The sequence below is a fragment of the Cydia pomonella genome, chromosome 1 (assembly GCF_033807575.1).
Source record: "Cydia pomonella isolate Wapato2018A chromosome 1, ilCydPomo1, whole genome shotgun sequence".
NCBI classification, from domain to species: domain Eukaryota; kingdom Metazoa; phylum Arthropoda; class Insecta; order Lepidoptera; family Tortricidae; genus Cydia; species Cydia pomonella.
The window spans coordinates 36,063,430-36,086,891 of NC_084703.1; the positions used below are offsets into that span (position 1 = coordinate 36,063,430).

General features: G+C 35.2%; 2 protein-coding genes across 7 annotated transcripts in view; one reads left to right on the plus strand and one right to left on the minus strand.

The window, feature by feature from the left end:
- Nucleotides 1-23,462, plus strand: part of LOC133521470 (pseudouridine-5'-phosphate glycosidase) — a 180,593-nt gene that overhangs the window by 114,149 nt on the left and 42,982 nt on the right. The gene's annotated exons all lie outside the window — the stretch shown is intronic.
- Nucleotides 1-23,462, minus strand: part of LOC133521481 (CD82 antigen-like) — a 97,363-nt gene that overhangs the window by 64,667 nt on the left and 9,234 nt on the right. The gene's annotated exons all lie outside the window — the stretch shown is intronic.

Here is a 23,462-nt window from a genome sequence, read left to right on the forward strand (position 1 = left end):
GTACTTTTAAAATCGTATCTTGATTGTTATTGTTACTACTCGCAGTTCATCTCACTCACGCCAATAAAAAACCCAGAACAACATTGTTCACTAAACTTCCGCTACATACAAATCTATAAGTATAAATACAAATCAACTAATTTAACTAAGTAATAATCTAATAATAATTGAGTATAAATACTCAATTGTACAACTCGACGCGGGCCATATAATTTATCTTTGGATTAAAACATGAGTTTAACGTAATTACTACGCTACGAAGCTTTCTAGTTCTAATAACAGTAATAACAGTGGAGTTTTTTATTGCTCTTTTTAGTTCGTCTTTACGGGTGAGTGTAGTCTGCATAGATTATTGCCAACAAAATGTTCTTATTATTTTCGCAATTCGATTGGATAACAGAGTGCATAATTCAAGTAAACAGCCGCCATTTGTACCTTCATGTATTCTGCAATAGACATTAAATAAATAAATAAAAAGAATCGCTAATATTAGCTCGGCTAAAATGAGTAGTTAGTGTTCTCGTTATATAATTTCCTATTGAATTTGGAATAGCATGTTATAAAATAACACGTTGTATATTGAATAAAGGTTAAGTAATATGTTTAAGGGGAAGTAAGGTTTTCACGAGCCTTCCGGTAAAGTGGCACACGCAATACGCGGAATACGCCTACTTTTCGGTAATGAGTTTTGTTTGGGCGGCGTTCGAACTTGACCTGTAAAATCTGTTAGTCGTTACGCAACGCATCTCGTTCGCACCAATGTGCGCATGTGGAACGATTGGAGTGACATGAACGGGCGACTGATGTCAAAATGATATCAAGTTGGCATTAGTTTGTAAGTTCCAATCGACCTCTGGTTCGCCCTAATTGGTATTTTTTCGTATAATATAACATTAAATGCTGTGTGTAATGCCAGTGGTAAAACACAATGGATAGCACCATTGACTGTGTACCTAAGAACAGTGAAAACATATGGCCACCAAAAAATACCTCTTACCTTAACAATGGTTTGTGTGACACGTGAAATCAAGTTCGGTAGAGTTCCTTTAAGCTAACTTTAACCGATTTTCAGAGAATAAAGTATCAGAGTGCCATTGTAAACGTCATTTTTCATATCATAATATAGATTTGACATTAATGAATTTAATGATGACATTGACACACTTTGTGATTGCAAATTGCATGCAGAGTTATCTTTTAGACTTTACAACCTTGCCATAATTTTTTGACCTCTGAAAGAGGGAGATATACTTAACAAAGAATTGAAAGTATATAAATTAGCAATTGTCTACTTGTGCATAAATTTTCTGAAAGGTACCTTTTGTTCCGTATGAACACGTAGTTAGCACGATCTAACTTACCTATACATTCCCAACTACATACATTTCGTATTTCATTATCGGTTTATTTTAAGTTAACTGACAATTATTTTCGATATTCTGAAATTGTTTCAGAACATTGAAAGACCGGATTTATATATGGCAATAAAATATCGAGTGCTTCGGGCACTTTATTGACAACACTGCAAATAACAAACGGGCACCCATTCGCTGAGGGCGTTATCCACTGAGCGCAGAAATGAAAAACCGACGGTTGACAGTGCAGTTTGGCGCTGCGTTTTTGTTTTGTTTATTTTACATTTATTTTTCCTAATTCTTGTTCATCCGCTGACCTGCCTGCCCCGCCGAAGCGATGTATTGTGCAATAGTCGCATTGCACAGACCACACGAGTTATGATTTTTGAAACAAATTAACATACAGGACGCTGGATTTAATGCTCTCACAGCATTCGAACACAAAAGATTTAAAGTCCGCCACGGTTCAGGTAAGTCATGTCAATACCGGTCATGTCAACGAATAATTTCAAAAAATTGTCCTTTGTCCTCCTGTCATCTGTCCTTTTATTATTTTGAATATTTTATTATATTCTGATTATTTTTCTTGCGTCACTGACAATCTTATTTGGCATATTTGTAGTAAAATAAAATCTATATATAAACGTGAAAGACCTAACTGACTGACTTAAATCAACGCACAGCCCAAACCGCTGGGATTAGAAAGTCCAAATTTGGTCTTAAATTGGGTCCACTAAGAAGGTATTTTTCAAAATTCAACCCCCAAGGGGATGAAATGAGGGACCAAAATGTGTATGGGGTTCAAGTTTTATTTTTAGCTAGGAATTCGAAACTTCGTAAAACGATGAAATCTTAAAATACAACAAAACTGAATTCAGCGTTTTTGCTAATTCATTTTGGTTGGAAGTTTGTATGGAGATCAACAATTTTTTTTAGTGTGTGACTTGTAATTTTGTACATGGGCATATTATTAAAACAAGAAAAGTAATTTCAGCGTTTTTAAAAATTCATCCCCTAACATGCTTAAATAAAAAGGGGTTGAAAGTTGGAATACATTACAAATTCTTCTTGACTTCTTATAAAGGCATAATATAAGATAACAAATTAACATTAACTGAACTTTATTAAAAATATGACCACTAAGGGGGTTAAAAAGGGGATGAAAGTTTGTCTTGGGGTTCAAATTGTATAGTAAGTTAGGAACTTGAATCTTCGTAAAAGGTGTTGTAATAAAAGATATATAAAAAATCTGCGTTTTTTTAAATTCCTCCCCTAAAAGGGTTAAAATAGGGTTGAAAGTTTGTATTAAGTTTAAATTTTATTTTAAGCGAGGAACTTGAAACTTCGTAAAGAAGGTATTTTATTAAAGGAGAATAATACTAATTTAAGCTTTTTTGAAAATTCATCTCTCGAGGTGGTTAAAAAAGGGGTTGAAAGTTTGTATGGAGATCTAAATGTTTTTCGAGTGCGGAAGTTGAAACTTTGTATATTTCCATATTGTTAGAAAACAAGAAAAGATATCTCAGCGTTTTTAAAAATTCATCCCCTAACTGGGTTAAAAAGGGGTTAAAAGTTTTAATCCATAACAAAATGCTTTGAAACTTCTAAGATAGTCATAATACCCGATTACAAAAAAATATTTCAACATTTTTGGAAATTCAACCAATAAGGAGGGAAAAAGGAGATGAAAGTTTGAATGGGGTCCAAGTTTTGTTTTAAGATAGGGATTTAAAACTTCGTTAAAAGATATATTATTAAAATACAAGTAAACTAATTTCAGGGTTTTTGCAAATTAAAGGAGGTTAAAAAGGGGTAAAAAAATTGTATACAGATAAAAAAAAATTCAAATGCGGAACTTGAAACTTTTTATATGCGCATATTTCAGCGTTTATAAAAAAACATCCCCTGAAGGAGTAATAAGTTGATTTTTTCAAGCAACGCTAAGCGGGAGCTACTATGGCCAAAAACTTGAAGTTAGCAAGCACATCAGCGGTGGCATCATGGTTCCATTTTTATCTCTTATCACTATGCCCTTAACTTTCACGCTTATATACTTGTTAGAACATGACAGGCATAATGACAAATGGTAAAGAGCCGCCCATTTTAGCCCTACAGGTTACATTTATGACGTGTACCTACAAGAAAAATAACCGGGCAAATGCGATTCGGACTTGACGCAAGAGACGGCAAAAAAACACGTTTATTATATGGGAGCCCCACATAAATATTCATTTTATTTTGTTCTTAGTATTTGTTATTATAGCACCAACAGAAATACATTTTCTGTGAAAATTTCAACTGTCTATAACGGTTCATGAGTTTATAGCCTGGTGACAGACCGACGGACGGACGGACAGACGGATAGTGGAGTCTTAGTAATACGGTCCCGTATTTGGGTACCAAACCTTAACAAGTTTTCAAAATGTCTCCCCTTACTTGTGAATGCGTTGAAAGTTTGAATCAATGCAAAGCCGCTACTGAGATAATAAAATTATTACCTACTTATATTATATTTTGCATAGATATTTTGCACCTACTAAAGATGTAAAATGTTCAAATTAAGATTCCACGCGGACGAAGTGGCGGGCAATAGCTTGTCGTTTATAATTGCAAAATCTTTACTTCTTGTTTACATCGGTGACAATGGTCGACTTTCAACGTCTATTGTCAAAGATCCACAGCATGGCTGGGATATCAGATCGTATGTGATCTTAAAACACAAATTATTATAAAATGGCAGTAGATGGCCGCCACCAATCTACCATAAAATGAAACATAATAATAACTATCACTGCAATCATCCCCATTTAAGAATTAAGAAACCTCCTTGTACTAAATGAAACTAACTATGAATTATTTTGTTGAAAGGACACTCGTTTTTCATAACAGAAAAGTAATTTTGAAAGTGTCAGTGCCGCTGCCGGCACGTCGAGGAAAAAGAAATAAAAGTACTGAGGTTTGCGATTTGTCATGAAACGGAGATCGTGGCCAAGTGTTGGAAAAGTATTTTGGACGATAACCTCTTTATAGTAATATCTTTTACTCTCTCTGTCTATTAATGCCAAAAATTACCAGCAATTTAAAATATATTTTTCACGTCAGCAGCTCGAACAAGGGTAATTTGCTGCTTAAAAATAGTGAGCAAAATCGCATTTTGCTCACCGAGTGAGACAAAATAACATTCAAGTGACCTTTAGATTCGAATGTCATTTCAACGTGCGGGGCCTAATACAAGTTCGAAATATTTGGATTCTATTGTCTTTATCCCTTTCACGTCATTAGCAAAAAGAAAGAGACAAAAAAGTGCATACGTAATTCAACGGTATATTGACGGTTTATAATAGACCCCCGAAATAAGTCAGACCGCATCGTTCCAAAACACCCTACGAGTCTTCATTCGTAATAATTAATTAATGAAATAAAAGTTTAAAATTTAATAAAACACCATATTTTACGTATTTTATTATTCAATCAAAACAATGAACTTATACAAATTTACGCAATTGTTACGCAGTAAATAATTCTACTTAACTACTTTTAACGATCTCTACTATAGTTGACAAATAGTAGTATCCGCAATTCGGACCGGATCTTACAAAGTTTTTTTTTTACAAAAAAAAAGTTGTCGATTGAACTGTCAATTGATGTTCGTTAATTCATTATTTTCGTATTATTTTATTGAAATTTCTTTCGTTTTGTGTTATTGCGGTAATTAAAATTAATTGTTAGAATACCTTCAGAAAACATGCGTGAAATAGTGATCCGTCCGTCTGGATTACATTTTTTCAGGTTGTATTTTTTGATGGCTGACTGACGTGAAAAATTTTGTGTACTGCACGAGATCAAAGTTATTTACATCTCGTGCGCCTTTGAGTCGCTTGCACGGGACTCAAAACAAGCACTCGAAGAAATATCAAACTTTGCTCTCTTGTTGTACAAATAACTATTTCATCACACTTGCTCGAAATTCCCTCCCTCTCTACCTCCTAGGGAGTTATAGCTTTTAATTTTTATTTTAAATATGTCGCTTATTCATACAAAGCAAGTACCATATAAATGAGTTTTACTTTTTAAAAACTGACGTTTATAATTGAATATTTATGTTCATGTTTAAAATTATTTAATTTGATTAATTTAACAGCCGTTTAAAATGTTTTTACATAATTTTGAATTGTGGCTGAATGCCGAATAGGTCTGTGCCTTCGATGCCTCACATGCCAAGAAATTATAAAATGGCGAACGAATGTTTGATATGCCACCGTATTTCAGAATTATTTCGCTTAAAATTTAGTTTTTTTGTTCCTAAGTGTGATGAAAAACATTGTGTGTAGCTCCGGAGGTATAGAATATTGCAAACTCGGGTCTTTAATTCCCTCCAGGCTCCGGCTGTCGGGAATTACCACCCTCGTATCCAAAATTTCACTTACCCTCCTCGTTGCACAATGTACTATTGAGCAATATATTATAGGCCTATCTCTTAAGCCAGACGGTGGTAAAGAAAAAATCTAAGATCGAAAGGTTTTCCAGTAGAAAGTAGCTTAATTTTGGGTCTAAGCAAGCGAAACTTGTGACGGAAGCTTTGGCCATCGCTTGAGTTTTTACAAGCTTTTATTTAACTTGCAAATGTACCTATACATGTAACTATGTATGTTTGTTTGGGTCAAATCTGGCGAGTTAAATTTGATCTACATCCCGGTTTCCAATATTATGATACCATCCAGCTGATTTGATGATGGAGACAGGGAGTGGCCATAGGAAATCTGTGATAAAATAACGCAATCTAATTGAGTTTGGGGTTGTTATATTTGTCTCGGTGAGTATTACTTTCCTGTGGATGGAAAAGTACAGTCAGTGATAAAACTTTGTATCATGCAATTTTTCCCAAAAACTTATTACATTATACCTCAAAATATATTTCTCTGAAAATATATTTCTGTTTAAAATTTTCGTTACAGGGTCCCAGTCTACATCACTAGCTATATTGTAATCAAATTATACTGCCATGGTATGTAGGGCAATATTATAGAACTATAAATTAATTAAAATTAGACAAGTTTCGTGATTTTTTTCTACCGAGCCAACTATAGTGTAGTCAGGTTTGGGTCAGAGTCTGCCCTTGAAAGTATAATCTAGTTTGCGTGTTAATATTTTCATGGCATTTGCTTGGTTAAAAAGTATAAAATGTCAATATAAAAACTACATTTTTGCGTTAGTCCCCTCTTAAATCGAAATAGTTGAAGAAATAAACATTTATCAGTCGCATGTAGTCAAGCATTTAACCGTTCGTATAAACCCTTATAACTAATAAACTGAAATAAATGTCATATACGAAAGAAATAGTGACAAAGTCCTCCAGTGCCCAGGGCTGGATACAACCAGCATGTTCTGCATTCACTGTAGACGCCATAACCACTAGACCACCCAAGTCCTGGCAATTATAACTTCTTGCCAGCCGCCGCAAATAAATGGTAGAGTCAGCATCGATAGTAGCGGATGAAAGAACGCTCCAAGAGTATCTTTCATTTCTCGAATTATTTTCCAGTTAGAGGTATATCTCTACAGTTCGCGATACTTTAGTATCTGCTACAGTCCAATTGTACCCTGTGAATCCAATACACTGTATCTGCAGTTATCTGTCTATCGTAATTACTGTGTACAATTGTTCTAAGATGTAATTATGTAGAACAATTGTACTCACAGGGTACAATTGCTCTAATAAGTACATCTTTTTGTTGAGTTATTAGAAAATTGTAAATATTTTTGACGTTTACCTTTATAGGTACTTTTGATGCTTACTGTACACCGATAAATAAATTAAACATGTTACTTACGTTCCTCCCTTTTTATAGTATTATTGAACTATTTAACTTGCCTGGGGAGATTTTCCGACTTGTTGAACGTAAGGAATGTCTCGTAAACTAAGTTTTTTTAGCCTATATGTCACTTAACTTTTTTGCTGTAATGAAGCGCGGATCTGGTTAATGTTGTTCGGAGGCCTAATGTATAGCCTCGTGCCGCCCACCGTACAATATTAGAGGGAAGCACTTTGATACCGTTTTCTTGTTTTACCTCTAAAAAGACTGGAATAGAGTAACTATAACTATTTTAACAGATCAAGTATTTATCTGGGTATAATAGTAGGTATATGTACATTATCTTCAAACAGCCATATATGTATATTTTTTATAACTCGTTATCTGATAAATGGAATTCGTTTCAAACTACCCCATATACGGGGCACATTGATACATTCCGAGGCACTTTGATTCACTGTTATATATTTTCCTACATAACATAAATATGTTTAAAAAACATATATTAAAATTTTAACTCACGTCAATTACTGTTTTATTTACTTGTATTTAGAACAAACCAACATAGTTGAATAATAATACGATAAGCTTCCAATTACGTCATCAATTACAAAAGAACATTAAATATAAAATTGAAAATAAAAACATTTTACAAAAAAAAAGTAAACCGACTTCAAAAAGGATAAAATAAAATATTATCCTTTTATACTTATAAACAGAACAGATAGTATGTTCATTGCTGTCTTGTAAGGCAATCCAACGTATTGTATTTACATATTTATATAGCCGAATCCTTATCGAATCGCACCAGAATCATGGTATGCTTCCAAGTTTGGCTTGGCACCGATTTCAAACATATCAGTTGGTAACACATGTACTTATAAAAGGATAATATTTTTTTTATCCTTTTTGAAGTCGGTTTAGTTTTTTTTTGTAAAAAGTTTTTATTTTTCCATTTTTAGTTATAAGGCATTGTTAAGAGCTTACGAGTAACGCGTGATGCATAAATAAAAAACACAATCATGTTAAACACTAAATTCTTTAACTTTAATAAATAATCAGGATTTTCCTCAAGTGCGTCTGGGAAATCATTCCTGCCACTACTCTAAATCTATCTTCCGCCCCGTCACTGGCCCAATCCCTCAATCTTCCGATCACTCAACCCCTGATCACTGAAACCCTTTACCCTGAACCACTAACACCAAACCTTCAACCGCTATTCCCCGACCCCTCAACCCCAGACCCTTTACTCCTAATCCTAACCCCCAACAAACCGCTCGTTCCTTTCCCAATTCCTCAACTTCCAACCCCCGACCACTCAACTCCTCCCTCCCGATTTCTCAACTCCCAACCCCTTACTCTCCGACCCATCAATTCACTACCCCCTCGACCCCTTAACTTCTCAAAACCTGACTCGTCAAGCCCAAACCCCAACCTCAGACCTCTCATACCTCTCACACCTACCCCTCACCTCTTATTTCCAACACTGCCTACATCAAAAATCATAATACACCCATTACATTTACTTATATTATCATATACAACTTAAATAATAACAAAAGTTATTCAATTTTTTTTTATATAGAAATCACTACTATTACTACAAAAAAAATACATCCAATTATAACAGGTAAGTCCCACATATCGCCCATGGTCTTCATAATCAGTAAGTAGACTTACCACGAGTTTGACACTGACATATTAGCTCGTACTGGCATCCTATTAGTGCGAGCGAGATGTATAGAAAGTATGTAAGTTACGAACACGTGAGTTAATACGTAGAGTGAAATTCGTGGTAAGGCTACAGTTGCAAAAGAATCACTCAAATCGGACCACAGGTGTCGGAGTAATCGGTGTACTACATTTAAAAAAATAGCCACAAACGAATACAGAACGTCCTCCTCCTATGAAATTGAAGTAGGTTAAAAAAGCTTGTATCTAGTGTATCAAAGTATCTACTTGCTGAATAACATGGATTCCCTTTTGTCGCGCTCATAATAGGTACCACAAAAATCTTAATTCCACAAAATGGTCGAAATTTTAGCCGCTACTCTCAAAAACGTAAAATACGACTCATCTACTGACCGTTTTGCTGAGTCTTTGGCAGCTAGTTGGTATTGTCAGTAGTGAATAGTGAACTCTCAATGGTATTGTTGTGTATTTATATATGTGCCCCGTATATCAATGTGCCCTCATCCTCATTCCCTCTATAGCTAAGGTAGTTTGCATCTAGTTGTACCTATTTTTAATTGGGTTGAACTTCATTCGTTCAAAAATTTAACTAGAAAAAAGAAATTCTACTTTGTCCTTTTTGATGACGGTTGAAATTCCACTGAAACATTAGACGGCACGAGGATAGTGTATCATTATTACGTATTCATTCAAAACCTACACATCGCGCAAAAATACGTGAGATTTTGTTACCAAGGGTGTATCCGAGCCGGAGTAGGTTAAAATTGCAATCAGATTTCTGCATGAACCTAAAGTAATAGTTGTGTTTGTACATGACATAAAGAAGTCAAATACGCCTTTCTCTGAACCAAAGGTTGCCTTTAGCAGAATGAATCTTTGTGTACCTAAGATTTATGTAAGAAGTGGAGCCACCCAAATTTTTGGTGCAAGTGCGGGGAAGCGGGTGCTCAGTCTTGGCATTCTCAATTTATATGAAAACGCTACCAAACTTGACTTAGTAGCTTTATTGGTGAAGATATCAAGATTAAGTTGAGAGCCCCAGATTAAATGAAAATTCCAAACAATTTTAACTAAATTTGTATCTTATGTATCTGGCAAGTCAGCTTTGTCATTAGAAAAAGACCGTAAACTTGAGAAATAATGCACGAAGGATCGATCCCCCATACAAATTTTGAATTTTGGCCCTTTGGTACATATGCTACGGAAACTGCTTACCATCAGGCTTTGCTCATTTCATAAACCTACGCTCGTGTCTTTCACTATGTAGCAGTCTACTATGTAGCAAACTACTATTGACATAATTATATTGTTAATAACATATAATGTAAGTAATAACTAACTATTGACTGATAACTGAATATTTCCGATTAATGTTTTATAATATGACTTTTTGCCTATTAAATGTTTTATGAAATGATATAGTGAAGTATACAATATTTTATAAAAATCATTTTTAGTACTTATAGTTTTAACAAACGTTGTATTGTATTGTAAACGAGGATTGTTTTAAGAAATACCGTAATTAGGTCAGGAAGACAGGTGGTTAAGTCAGGTTGGGTAAGGGTAGAAAAGGAGTTTTACCTGCCTATTTAATTTGTAAATACCTACTTATCCTTTACTTAAGTGAGCATCCACGGGCCGATTTATGGTATCTTTCAATTCTATTAGTAATGTCGCTATTTCAAATGTTACACGATGACACAAACTTAGCTCGATTTATAGTCAACTCGAATATACCATGGATTTACCTGGACGTACCACAGCTTAACATTCGCCTGGCTTGCATTAAGTGTAAACAAAATGTACCTAATAGTAAAAAAAAAACTAACTATGCACACACTTTGCAGTGCCAGATCGTGGTAGTGCAACTTAAAAATGTCATTTTGTCACTTCAAAGTGTGTGCAGAGTTCGCTTAGACGAACACTATTAAAAGTATCAGTATTAAGTATTCGCATAAGCACCATTTCAAACAACAACACAAGTCACACAAAATAGCAATGCGGAATAAGGTTAAATATAATTTGATACTTAGTTGAATTATAACAGAGCACCTATAAGCAATTTCATAATAATTTAAACATCCGTACATAGAGTAGAATAGAGTGTGATATCCCTACCTAAGATATCCTAGTGTCCCTCATCGGCTGCGCGCATGTCATACATATACATATAATGATTCCTTTTTACCCGACTATAAAAGGGTTGTTAATTTTAACGATCCATGTAAGATCGATTTTTGGATTCATTTTGCGTGTACCAAGCGGCGAAATTACTGTGCAGTTTTGCATGAATGAGGTGACCAATCGATTATTTGTGATTTTAGGTAGGTACTGTCATTGGCACTACATACACAAAAAATGCAGGGGCATATTCAGAGAGATGAAATTCAGCCGTACCGCAAATATACCCACATTTGTTTTAGTAGGTATATTTTTGACTCGACAAAACGTAGGGCAGATTGTAAATCGTTAAACACACAGCGACATACACGCAACGTGATGTTGAGGAATTCAGGAGGAATATGCCTACGCCGTGAATGTGCTACAGCCTGTGAAGAATTTTTAAAGCTTCAGGCGACACAGAAAACTCCTAGCCATAGTAAATGATGCTCCAAAGGCAACCAAGTGAACTACTAAGACTCTACAATGCTCTGTGAAGTTGAAGCGCGCATTAATTAAAAGCCGTCTCGGGTTCCGTGGACTCGCATGCTGCTCGTCGCAGGCCCAAATTAACGAGGCCGAACGCCCGCGCGCAAACAAGGCCGCCCCCGCCTTTTAAGACAATTCCGATCCGCACACTAAACTTTATTAGATAAACATGCCTATGGCAACAGACAGATTGAAAAACCGTTCCAAAACACGGTTATATAAGCTATATTAACGTAACGAGAACGAATACGAATCCGTGCCTCTAGTATTTTTAATTTAGTGTACCTATGCTTAATCTATGCCAATGCCCAGAAGTTGGTCCATAGCTGGAGTTTGGTTTAACATGTAGTTGTTAAACGTGGACGGTAGCTAAGCTTGCAAAATGAAACGTGTGCACACTAAGGCATGGTTTCCTTTTACTGGCACTTTACCATAAAAGACGACGTAGCCTTCAGCATAATTATCGGCAAGAGGAGATAAAACATGCCCGAGTTGCTCATTGAACACGTCTTTCTCGGGTAGTTTCAATTGAACACTCGCCAGACGGTCTATTATGGTTGTACTTTTGACGATCAGCACAGTAAAACCCTATTTTGCCCTGAGATAGTGTTTGTACACGCAGCTTACATATGATGATGATTATACATTCCTTAATTCATTACTTCCAATAACACTTGACATCATTCCGAGTTGGTCGCTACTTTGATATCTGAGAGGCATTCTTGTATATTGTAGAATTGTAGACCTGTTTAAAAACTAAGTATATGACATCTTATGACAAACGTCACATAGGTAGTGTGCGGCATCGCTCTACAAAGCCGAAACTAACCGAGTCTCCAAAGATCGATGTGCATATTTTATTGCCGAGTATAACTGTAACTGTGTTGTGTGTATAATACAAGTTCTAGTTGAATAGTTCTAACTCATTACTTGATGGGATAACACTCGTACCCAGAATTAGAAAGAGTATTCTGACATGCAGTTGCGGGCGTATTTATCATGAGATCACCGGGTTATAACCGTATACTTTTATGACTTAAAAGTAACGTTTACGTGACGCCATACCTTCTCAATTAAAATTTTACGCCTGAATAAAAATAGTACATTATTATCGAGTCGGAGAATGAAGACATTTGTTGGCTTAAGTATTCATTTTAAATGGACGAACTTGGGAATTCGTATTTTTTTAAAGAATTTTTTTTTTCCAAGTTTTTACTCCATGTTTGAAAAAGTCCTATACAGTATTGTAACGAGGTATACGGTCTATCTATAGTGGGGAATGTAAACGCAGACGTAGATTTCTGATATATTATATATTTATTCTTTTTTTTGCAAATTACAATTTCAACTACTATAAATGGTAGCTTTATTCATTTAGCAAGGCGATAATTCTGAATTCAAATCTATAACTGAGGCCAGTTATCTACAAAAATACTGTGAACCTTCACAGTATACATAGGCCATATACCATACTTATATAGCTATACTATATTAGCCAGACGAGTTATTCCGGTACTACCTACTTTCGTATTAAATGAAACGGACCATCAAGGTCATCCTTTTAAATACTCCGCTATTATATAGGTACATTCCTCACTTGGACAATAATGTACAGTCAACATCAATAGTAGAGGACAAAACAATGCACAAAAATTATCTGCCATCCTGGATAACTTTTCAAATATAGATAAAGCTCTACAGTTCGCGTTCTAAAGTATCTTTTATAGTCTAAATTGTTCTACATCGAAAGATACATCTCTCTTTGATAAGCTATTTGAGAATGTAGTATCTACATACTGGTGTGGTGGGTTAACTGGAAGAGATCCCTTAAAGGGATAAGTTCGCCTTTGTACTAATGATGAATGTTTCTTTTCTGTTTTGTTTTGATTTTAATACAATAAAGAGTTTTACTACTACTACTTACTGCTAGATACTTTTGACGCCTAGTATGATCCGCTACTTTTGTTGCTGACTGTACTATTTCGAACTGTGGTCAGTTTACTCTTCCTGATTTTGTAAATAATACAAATGAATTATTATCTTCAATGTACGCAAACATCGTTGTGATAGACGTTGCTTGTCACGCATTGCGTCTTTCAAATTTTAAAGTGTACTAAAAAACAAAACACAAGTTATTATTAAATGTTACTGAATAAATGTTAATTGGTATATTTGAGGAGTACAGTCTACAGTTTAATTTGCTCCTGTTCTAGGGCCCACCCGGTATAATACGAAGGATTTGGCAAGCCAACTTTGTCAGTAGACTAGGGTACATATAAAAATTATAATAGTGTAATGATTGAAACAAATATTTAATATGTGACGTATATCTTTTGTTAATGCATAATAAATTGATAACGACTGTATTATATATGTATATTCTATCTGAGAGTGAATTGCAGTGCACTCTCAGGGTTGTGTTGAGACATAATTTATTAATAAGACCTACTGTACACACAAAGCAAGGAAAAATATGAAATGAAATGAAAAGGGTATCCCAAAAAGAAACTCAATCTTTATTCTCTAACACTCTATTCATACCTAAATATGGCTTACTAGAATCTTACTGTCCACGTTACGTACCACACACATTTAACCTTAACCTGGTTCAGACGGTCTAGTTATGATAGTTTTCCATCACATATGTTACTCTATAATACTATAGTATAGAATAGCAATTTATAGAGATTGCTACAGCGACCGAGTTTATTGAAAATGCCAGTTACCGGTCGTTCGCTTTTGAATGGATTGAAAACCGCTCGGTGTATACTATTGGTTTTATTTTCTTTTCTGTCACTGTCACTAGTGTAATTACTATTGACCACTTCCCCCGCTAACAAATAATTAAATAGACTACACTAATAACTTGCGTTTTGCACCAAAGTAGAAGGATATTAAATGCAAATATTGAAGTACAGTTACTGGCCACTATTTGTTGTTAATTTACGATAAACTAAAACATACAACTTAAAAGGGAAGTATAGTTTTACGATCCTAACGAAATAACGGTACTTTTTCTATGGAATTCCACTTCCAGAGAAAATGGTTTCCACTACATAACTATATCTTAACAAATCACTTTGATTTTGATGTCGATCGCTTCAGTATAATATATTTAATGTTTATAATTTTCGCTTTAAAAAGAAAACCTTTTTTTGTTTTGCAAATTTTGAAAAAAAGGAAAATCTATAAACCTAGTTTTTAATTGTATCAATAACATACAAAAAAATCATTTAGAATGGAACATATATAGAAGTAGAAAAACGTGTTCTTTTTTGGTATGGACGTCACCGAATAAATTTAGTGATGAGGTACCGCCTACATTTTTTAACTTTTGCAGGTATAAAACTGGCTTAAAAAGGCATTTTAACCTACGTCAGAATTTAAAAAGGATCGGACAGGTGGGCATCCTAAAGAAAGCTTGTATGTGGATAACGTACATCACAAATATTATGAAGTAAATTCCTTTGGAACACGTGTATCGAGCATACACGAGTAAGACACCCATTGATAAAAGTTTTTCTTAGCACTAGCTTTACACTATTTGATGAATCGATTTATCTAGAGGTCCTGTTTTGAATGGTTTAGGCAGGGCGTTGTCTGTCAACATCTAAATAAAGGGCTTTAAGATGTGACACGATTTATTCAAGATTTCGCGTATGTAATTATAACTGTATGCTATTATTGACCTCTGTAGGTATTCATAACGAGAGGGCAGGCGAGCCAAATAATATATAATGTATTAAATAGTAATTCATAAAATATATTCCAAGTATAAAATATATTAGTTCCTCTTTAGAGGTCAAGCTCGAAGGGTCTTTGTTTCACCTTGGACAAGAATCCATAGCGAACGAAACGCAACTGTCACTGTCGCACTAATATGGAAGAATGATAGAGAGAGATGATTATGCTACGGAGCGTTAACGATGGGCACGTTGGCTAAGCACCCAGGTCGCATTCTCAAACAATTACGAAAAAAAAAAGTAAAAATAGTGAATATGTTCGATAACTGTATGAATTTGTTTGTCGCTCTAGCCTCCGGATTTTTTCAAAATAACGAAGTCATGGAGATTCTTGAGGTCTAAGTCCAGCTCACAGATCCACTGTTTTATTTTCTAGTCTCTACTGTTGGGTTGAATCTTAAGGCTGGCTTCGTGATAAGACACCGGATCCGGATACAATACATTATTACAAATACATTATCAGCACAGACCGCAGGCCTCGCCAGCGGTGGCACTCCCTCGCCCATTTCCGTGTTAATATCAGGCCCATTAACATTCATATTTTGCCGTAATTGCTACATTCTTGCAATAATTTGACCGTAGCAAAGAATATTCATTATTATGCTGCCTTATATTTTTCGCACTGCGTCTTCCATTTCACGCTTTAATTCTTTATTTCCAATTGTTTAATATTGATGTGGTTTGGTCTGAAACGATATATTATTTGAATAAAAATAAATCGGTTTGCCGTGTATTTGCTTTGTTAACATTAGCTTTAGATAAAAATAGCAGTGAATGTGTTTGTTACAGACAGACTGTAATACATTACAGTTACAATATAGCTTAATGGCAATGCATTACCGAGCTGCGACAGCAGGCGGCGGCGGCAGCGGCGTGGCACCTCGCCAGACCACATCCCACTCACTCCGTTTCAGTAATTCGCCACAATGCATGCATGCACTGCACATTATACCTAATTATCCTTCACTGGTTGGTCAGCGTCCTGTCATAAGCGGAACGCTATTAAGTAATTGTGCCAGATCCGTTAACGTTAAGGGATCATAGACTTTACCACTTTCGCGACAGTAAAAGCAAAATAATACAATGTCACCATATTCCTATTAAAAGACTCGACAGTCGAGGATTCCTTATTAGTTCACTTGAAAAAAATGAAAATGTAAGCAAGGTCGGTTTACCAATGAAACCGTTTTATGTCATGAAATCAGTTTATGGACATTCCTAAGTAGGTCAAATTGTAAAAAAAGAGGCTAAGTTGTGTGGAAGTGACTAACAGCAAGCGCTCGCTTCGTCACGCTTAGTTCAATTTGGCACGAACGCTTTAACTTGTCGGGCTTTACTGGAATTTGTAGGTACTTATTTTTATTCCAACTTCTTATTTGTTTTAAAACGGTTCTTCGTGTCTTCTACATTTACTGTCTCGTCGAGTATACCTACTCGTACTGATAAACATTAGAGAATAAGTAGTATACCGACGCTTAAGAATCAATACTGTCTAACTAATTATTTTTAAGTTTTTTACCTTTTAATGCAATTATGTTCGTTATCTTTTTCTGCATCTAACTGCATTAAAAGGTAAAAAACGTAAAAAATGTTAGTTAGACAGTATTGATTCTTAAGCGTCGATACCTACAATTATGTAGGCTCCATATGACTACTTACATCGCTCTAGGCAGAATAATAATGAAGACTTTTTTCCTGACTTTTCTGAGTCATTCAGGGAGGTAACTTGTGTTGACTAGGTAATTGCAACATAACAATTTGAACATTTTATTTAATAAAAAAATAGCAAGCTGATACTGGTATGTATTTAAAACTTTGGTACCTAAGTATTAAATTTAACATACTGTCATATACTTAACTGAAACACGATATTTTTTACTTGACTAGCAGGCCAATTCAAATATAATGTGTTGCTGATCTAACATGGATCTGACATCATTCCAATGGTTCCAATCTCCTTTAGAGGGTTGAATTGCGCACATGGACATCCCTCTACGATTGCGTATTATGTCAACATTCAACCAAAAACGTCACTTTTGACATTGACAGATCAGTTTCATATAGTATCATATTGGAATGAGATTTATTGTCAAAACTGTCACCTTTCCCGCTCTTTTTGATGATTGAAACAAATATTTAATATGTGACGTATATCTTATGTTAATGCATAATAAATTTATAACGACTGTATTATATATGTATATTCTATCTGTAAGTGAATTGCAGTGCCCTCTCAGGGTTGTGTTGAGACATTCCATTCCGTTCTAATAAACTGTACTTGTAATGTGTTGTCTGTGATGTCCATAACAATAAATGTTTTTTGTTTTAGGTACGAGTACCTACCATAAGTCCTTTTACGAACCCAAAATTTATCATACACCGAACATGCTTATCGTGCGTGGTACGTCTTGAAACGTCGTCATTGGCAAAATCCCTCCTGCCAAAACACAAGAGGGGAAAGCCAGGAAAAAAAAACTAAAACTAGGATTGGCCTGTAGGAACAGTTACAACGTCATATTCTCTAGTTGTTATTGATTGTAGCATACGTGTGTGTGCACCTTACTTAACATCTAGTATTCTCAACACTTGTAAACACAGGTAAAATAAAATAAAACAGTAGGTATTTCAGACTTGAGCTGCTTCTTCCATTTAACTAGTTCACATTAAGTCTGTCTCTATATAAGAACTAGTTCAGAAGCGTTATTATAATACAATGCAGCATCCAAGTATTCACTGAAGCCAAATGTGCATTTTTGAAAGTAGCGATGAAAAATAATATCTGAATAGATCGTAGAGCCATGGCAGAAGGCCAAAACCACCAAGACTTAATGTGGTGTGAACTTTTGACAGTGCCAAATGAACTACAGAAAATCTATCAATAAAATCAATGCTGAAAGAGAAGACAGGGCTGTTTTGGGTAGCAAAGAACACGATATAACTTCCTGCGAGAGATTTAGAACATTTAAATCATAAGATTCAGTTATTTTACTATCGCTCATATTGGAAAATAAATTTAAGAAAAAAAAAAATCGTTTATAATCCAAGGGGCCCCAAGCCATACTGCCTGCATATATACTTAAAATGAGTTATCAAATATAATAAAGTATAATAATGCCTAGAAGTTGAATACAGGCATCCTTAAAATTCTTTGCCTATTCTATTCGAGGCGAATTTAACATTTATATCATACCTGTTTCCTTTATTAAGTACCAGTAACTTCCTTGATAAATAAATCTCAGTCACAAACGGGCAGGAGTATAACTATTCCCAGCTACTATCGGAAAATTAAATTAGTTTCTGCATCATGCCCTAGGAAAGAAATGAATCACTTTAAACCCGATGTCTCACTATCAGACTATACTATTTCCGTTCACTGGGCTATACCTAAAGAGCACACTTTAAACTATACTTAAAAAGTTCTTACATAGTTTTGTTAAAAGTTGTCACTTCTGTATCGAATCAGAAAGGACGATGCGTCAACGAAAACGTCTTATCTTCTTAACCTTTCATTTTCGTAAAAGGTTGGAAATGAAAGGGATTCATTGGCGGTTTCTAAGTAACAAACTTGCGTGTCACGTAAGCTCTTCAAACACACACATACAGACATGGGCAAAACAATAGAGCATGTATACGTTATTTTGATTATATTATGTATAATTTAAGATTTTAAAGATTTTAAATTATACTGATAGAATAACAAATTATGGTAAGTAGTATAGTTATGCTTTAACCTAAAGTCGTATACTTATGTTGCGATGCGTTTTCATTCGCACTTGGCCTGTTTAAAGAAAAACAACACTTCGGTGCAAAAAATCGATTTTGTGATTACTTACCATTATTTCAATTTCTGTAAACACTGTAAACGCAAACATACGTTTTTCAAAAGTTTGTGAACTTTACTACATATCAGTTTTTCAGGGCTTAGAACTTTACTAAATGCACTAAAACTAACTACCAACGGGAAAACTGTGATTCCAACGAAATTGGCAAACAATCAAAAAATATTCAGCATATAATATTGTGTATTGGCCCTGAAATGAACGCAATAAAGTTCGAGTGAAATGCCAGCTCAGACCATGATCGACCCGCCGCCGTAAGCAACCCGTTCCTCCGTACAATATTGAAAGATTCTCTTTTCAGGCCTTCGATAGATACGTGTCCGTTCGTCATTACTGAGCAAAGTTATCCTGCACTCGTCGGAAAAGAGTACGGGGCTCCATTGATGAAGGATCCAATATGCGCGTTCCAGAGCAAAGACATGTAGTGCACCATGATGAACTGGGATGAGTTTCCGATTATTTTCAGCTATATTGGCTGGTTAACCCTTCACTTGTAGTCGTCTTCTAACTGTGAATCGGCTAATAAACACATGTCGGGTCTCTTAAAGCTTCCGAGGAATGAAAACAGCATTCAGTCGACAATATCTTAGCGAGAAAACTGCGATGAAATGGTAATCTCTCTTTAAAATACAAAAAAGCTGCCAAGTGCGAGTCGAACTCGCCCATGAAGGGTTCCGTACCATTTATGACGCATTAAAAAAAAACTACTTGCTAGATCTCGTTCAAACCAATTTTCGGTGGAAGTTTGCATGGTAATGTATACCATATATTTTTTTTAGATTTTTCATTCTGTTATTTTAGAAGTTACGGGGGGGGGGGGACACATTTTACCACTTTGGAAGTGTCTCTCGCGCAAACTATTCAGTTTAGAAAAAAAATATATTAGAAACCTAAATATCATTTTTGAAGACCTATCCATAGATACCCCACACGTATGGGTTTGATGAAAAAACATTTTTTTTTTTTTAATTTTATGAAGTCTTAAAAAAAAACTACTAACTAGATGTCGTTCAAACCAATTTTTGGTGGACGTTTGCATGGTAATGTACATCATATATTTTTTTTAGGTTTATCATTCTCTTATTTTAGAAGTTACAGGGGGGGGGGGGACACATTTTACCACTTTGGAAGTATCTCTCGCGCAAACTATTCAGTTATGAAAAAAATGATATTAGAAACCTCAATATCATTTTTGAAGACCTATCCATAGATACCCCACACGTATGGGTTTAATGAAAAAAGATTTTTTGAGTTTCAGTTCTAAGTATGTAGTTGGGGAACCCCCAAAATTTATTGGTTTTTTTTTCTATTTCTGTGTGAAAATCTTAATGCGGTTCATAGAATACATCTACTTACCAAGTTTGAACAGTATAACTCTTATAGTTTCGGAAAAAAGTGGCTGTGACATAATCGGACAGACAGACGGACATGACGAATCTTCCGTTTTTTGCCATTTGGCTACGGAACCCTAAAAAGGACTCGTCTTCCCCGTGCCGGGTCGCCTGGAGAAAGGTTCATCAACGCGGAATCTCTGGTACACTCGTGAACTGAGGAAGTGACCATTTCGATATGTCGAGTTGTCAAAGTACTTGACTTTGACTAAGCCCACTCTGTAACGGACTAACTGCTTGGGCGGCTTTAGCTTCAGTATTTTTTTAAAAGTGAAATCGATGAGAACAGTATGCACGAAGATGTATCAACCACAAATTATGCATTAACAATGAACATTACTGGTTCTATATCTGCTGCCAGGCATTTAATTAGTACGTGCGTTAATGAGACAGTTGGATGGGGGTGATATCAGCGCCCACATTTTGCTCAATATCCATCCCAATGTAAAACATGCAAGGGTGGTTCCATTTAATTGCACCCGAGTGTATAAGGCAATTAATTTTAAAACTAAGCACATATTACAAATAATAACTATTAAATATTAACTTAGCAAAATATGTAAGATATTGTTAAATTTATTTCACAGTAATTACAGTAGGTATACCTACCTATTTACCTATGATGGGTGGATACTTCCTATTTATGAAAATGATCTTGGAAACATACGCGTGTTATGGCCACTATGGACAAATTATGAATGTTTGTTCTAGCCATAGAGAAAATTAAATTAGTAAGATGGTTCTAGCCAAGCATCTCGCTTGCCACGACGCCTGCGACCAACTAATAAATTTCGTTATCTGCCTCTCTATCGCTATTGCATATTTGAACGATAGAACTTCTTGCAAGCCTACCTTGTGTGAGTGCGCACGAAAATAGGTCAAAAGTACCTATTTATTGACAGCAACTTTTACGCGTAGTGTCTTGGACATGTGTGCCTACCAATCATATTACTACTTTACGGTGTGAACGCTTCTGATTGCCTAGAGCCTTGCTAAAGTGATTTGAGTTTTAGATTATTAGACGTTTACTTTACGCAACGTAAATAAAATATATGTTATCAGCAACATCAGTAAAATCAATAAAAATGGATCAATAAAATCAAATTGTTAAGCTTCTAACCGGCATACTTACAACCATTAAAATGCAGTGGTAATGGACAAATCGCCGACCAGCCACTACGTCTTAGTGTTTGAACTACATATGCTACAAGTACCTACTGCATGTGTTGAAGTTTTCTCCACTCTCAACGGTTCTTAGAATGCGGCCTTGCCATTTAAAGTATCGACTTATTCTCTCAACAGCCGTCCTATTGGTCACAGCACAGTCGCACACAATTCAGGCGGCAAAACATTGATTTTATCCGTCAATGTTATTTATCAATAACCTATCACTGAAACTTCTAGATTGGATTCATTTTATCCGTAGAGCAGTTAGGTATTTATACATACTAAGTACATATACGTTGTATTGACATCGAAATCCTCAAGCATCCCCAGCTCGTGCGAGAGGAAACATGGATGTATGAATATGAATAAATAACACCGCGGAGCAGACTCACGCCTCTCCGCGCCAACTTTATCTATCTTTCACTAAATATGTACCTACGCACATACGTGTAGACAACATTTGTTGAGTAAGCATTTCGAGCTGCTCTAGTTTTATTGTTTATTATATTAGATTGAGTTTCGTAGCATTAAGCAAGTACCTATACTTATTTATAACTTTACGAGTAATAAGACATTATGAAGTTATTCCGAACTGTACTCGCATTGTATGTAATTCAAAGGTCCAATTTTTACCACGGGTAGTAATCTCGAGCGCATTATAAGCATATTAATACTCGTACATATTGAGTAATAAATGCAAAAAAGGCAGTGGATCAACAAATGAGTGAAGGTGATTTAATTACACTACAATAACATTGAAGCAAATCTTTTTGGTCAATTTTGCAGTTAACTGTTGATTTTGAAAATGGTATAGTCGGTTTTTTTACCATTAGAAAGAAAGTAAGCGATTTTAACGCGTCTTTTTATTGAAAAACACTTATGTAAAATAAATGACGGCAAATATGTAACTAATATAAATCGTATACGATCATTCACATTATTATGCTTTCATAAATAATAGTTATTAATTTTTTTAAGCGTTTTTCAATAAAAAGACGTGTCATGATTGTTTATCTTTTGTCTAATGCTTAAAAATACTAACTATAGGAAAAAACACCAATGATTTCAAGGTGATGACCTGACAACACAAATTTTACATAAACTTGCAGTAAGAAAATGCAAACATATTCCTAATATAAGCTCCATGCTTGACGTAATACTTGGCAAGAAAACTTAGCGTGGTGCGACTCTAGATACCTAGTATACAACAGTCCCAAATTACTAGCTGGTTTTACGATGTTGCCAATGTTACCATAAACTGTCAATACCCGTACCATTTAACAGGTCACGCGTCTAGCGACTAAGTTTTTAATAAATAAAAAAAGCCAAATATTTGGAATGAACTAGTCTGCAACTAAGTATATAACCAAAATTACTATTTAAAATTATGAAGATCAAGATGTCAAATCTGCATTAAATCTTTATAAAGGTTCGAGAACCCACCTGTAATCTTTCAAGTACCTGTGCTAAGCGAAGTATGTAGGTATAATCAATGAGCTTGCCTCATTACTGTTTTCAGGTCAAGCCGCTTTTATGTTGATTTAAATCCACCCGTATTGAACCCACGTAACATTACATATTGTTATCCTCATATCATAACTGTATAAGTATAGCACCCGCATGAAACTCGAGAGTTATTGAGTGGAGCATCTTCAAGCGCCAAAGAGTGACAGCGCCATATGCCTACAAAATATCGCGTTCAGTACGGGTGAAACAAATCTTAGAAACTAACTATTTGATACTATGTATGTTCACCGAAACTCTATCTATGCCTTGGTTTGATCCGTACTGAACACGTGAGGCGTATTCTGAT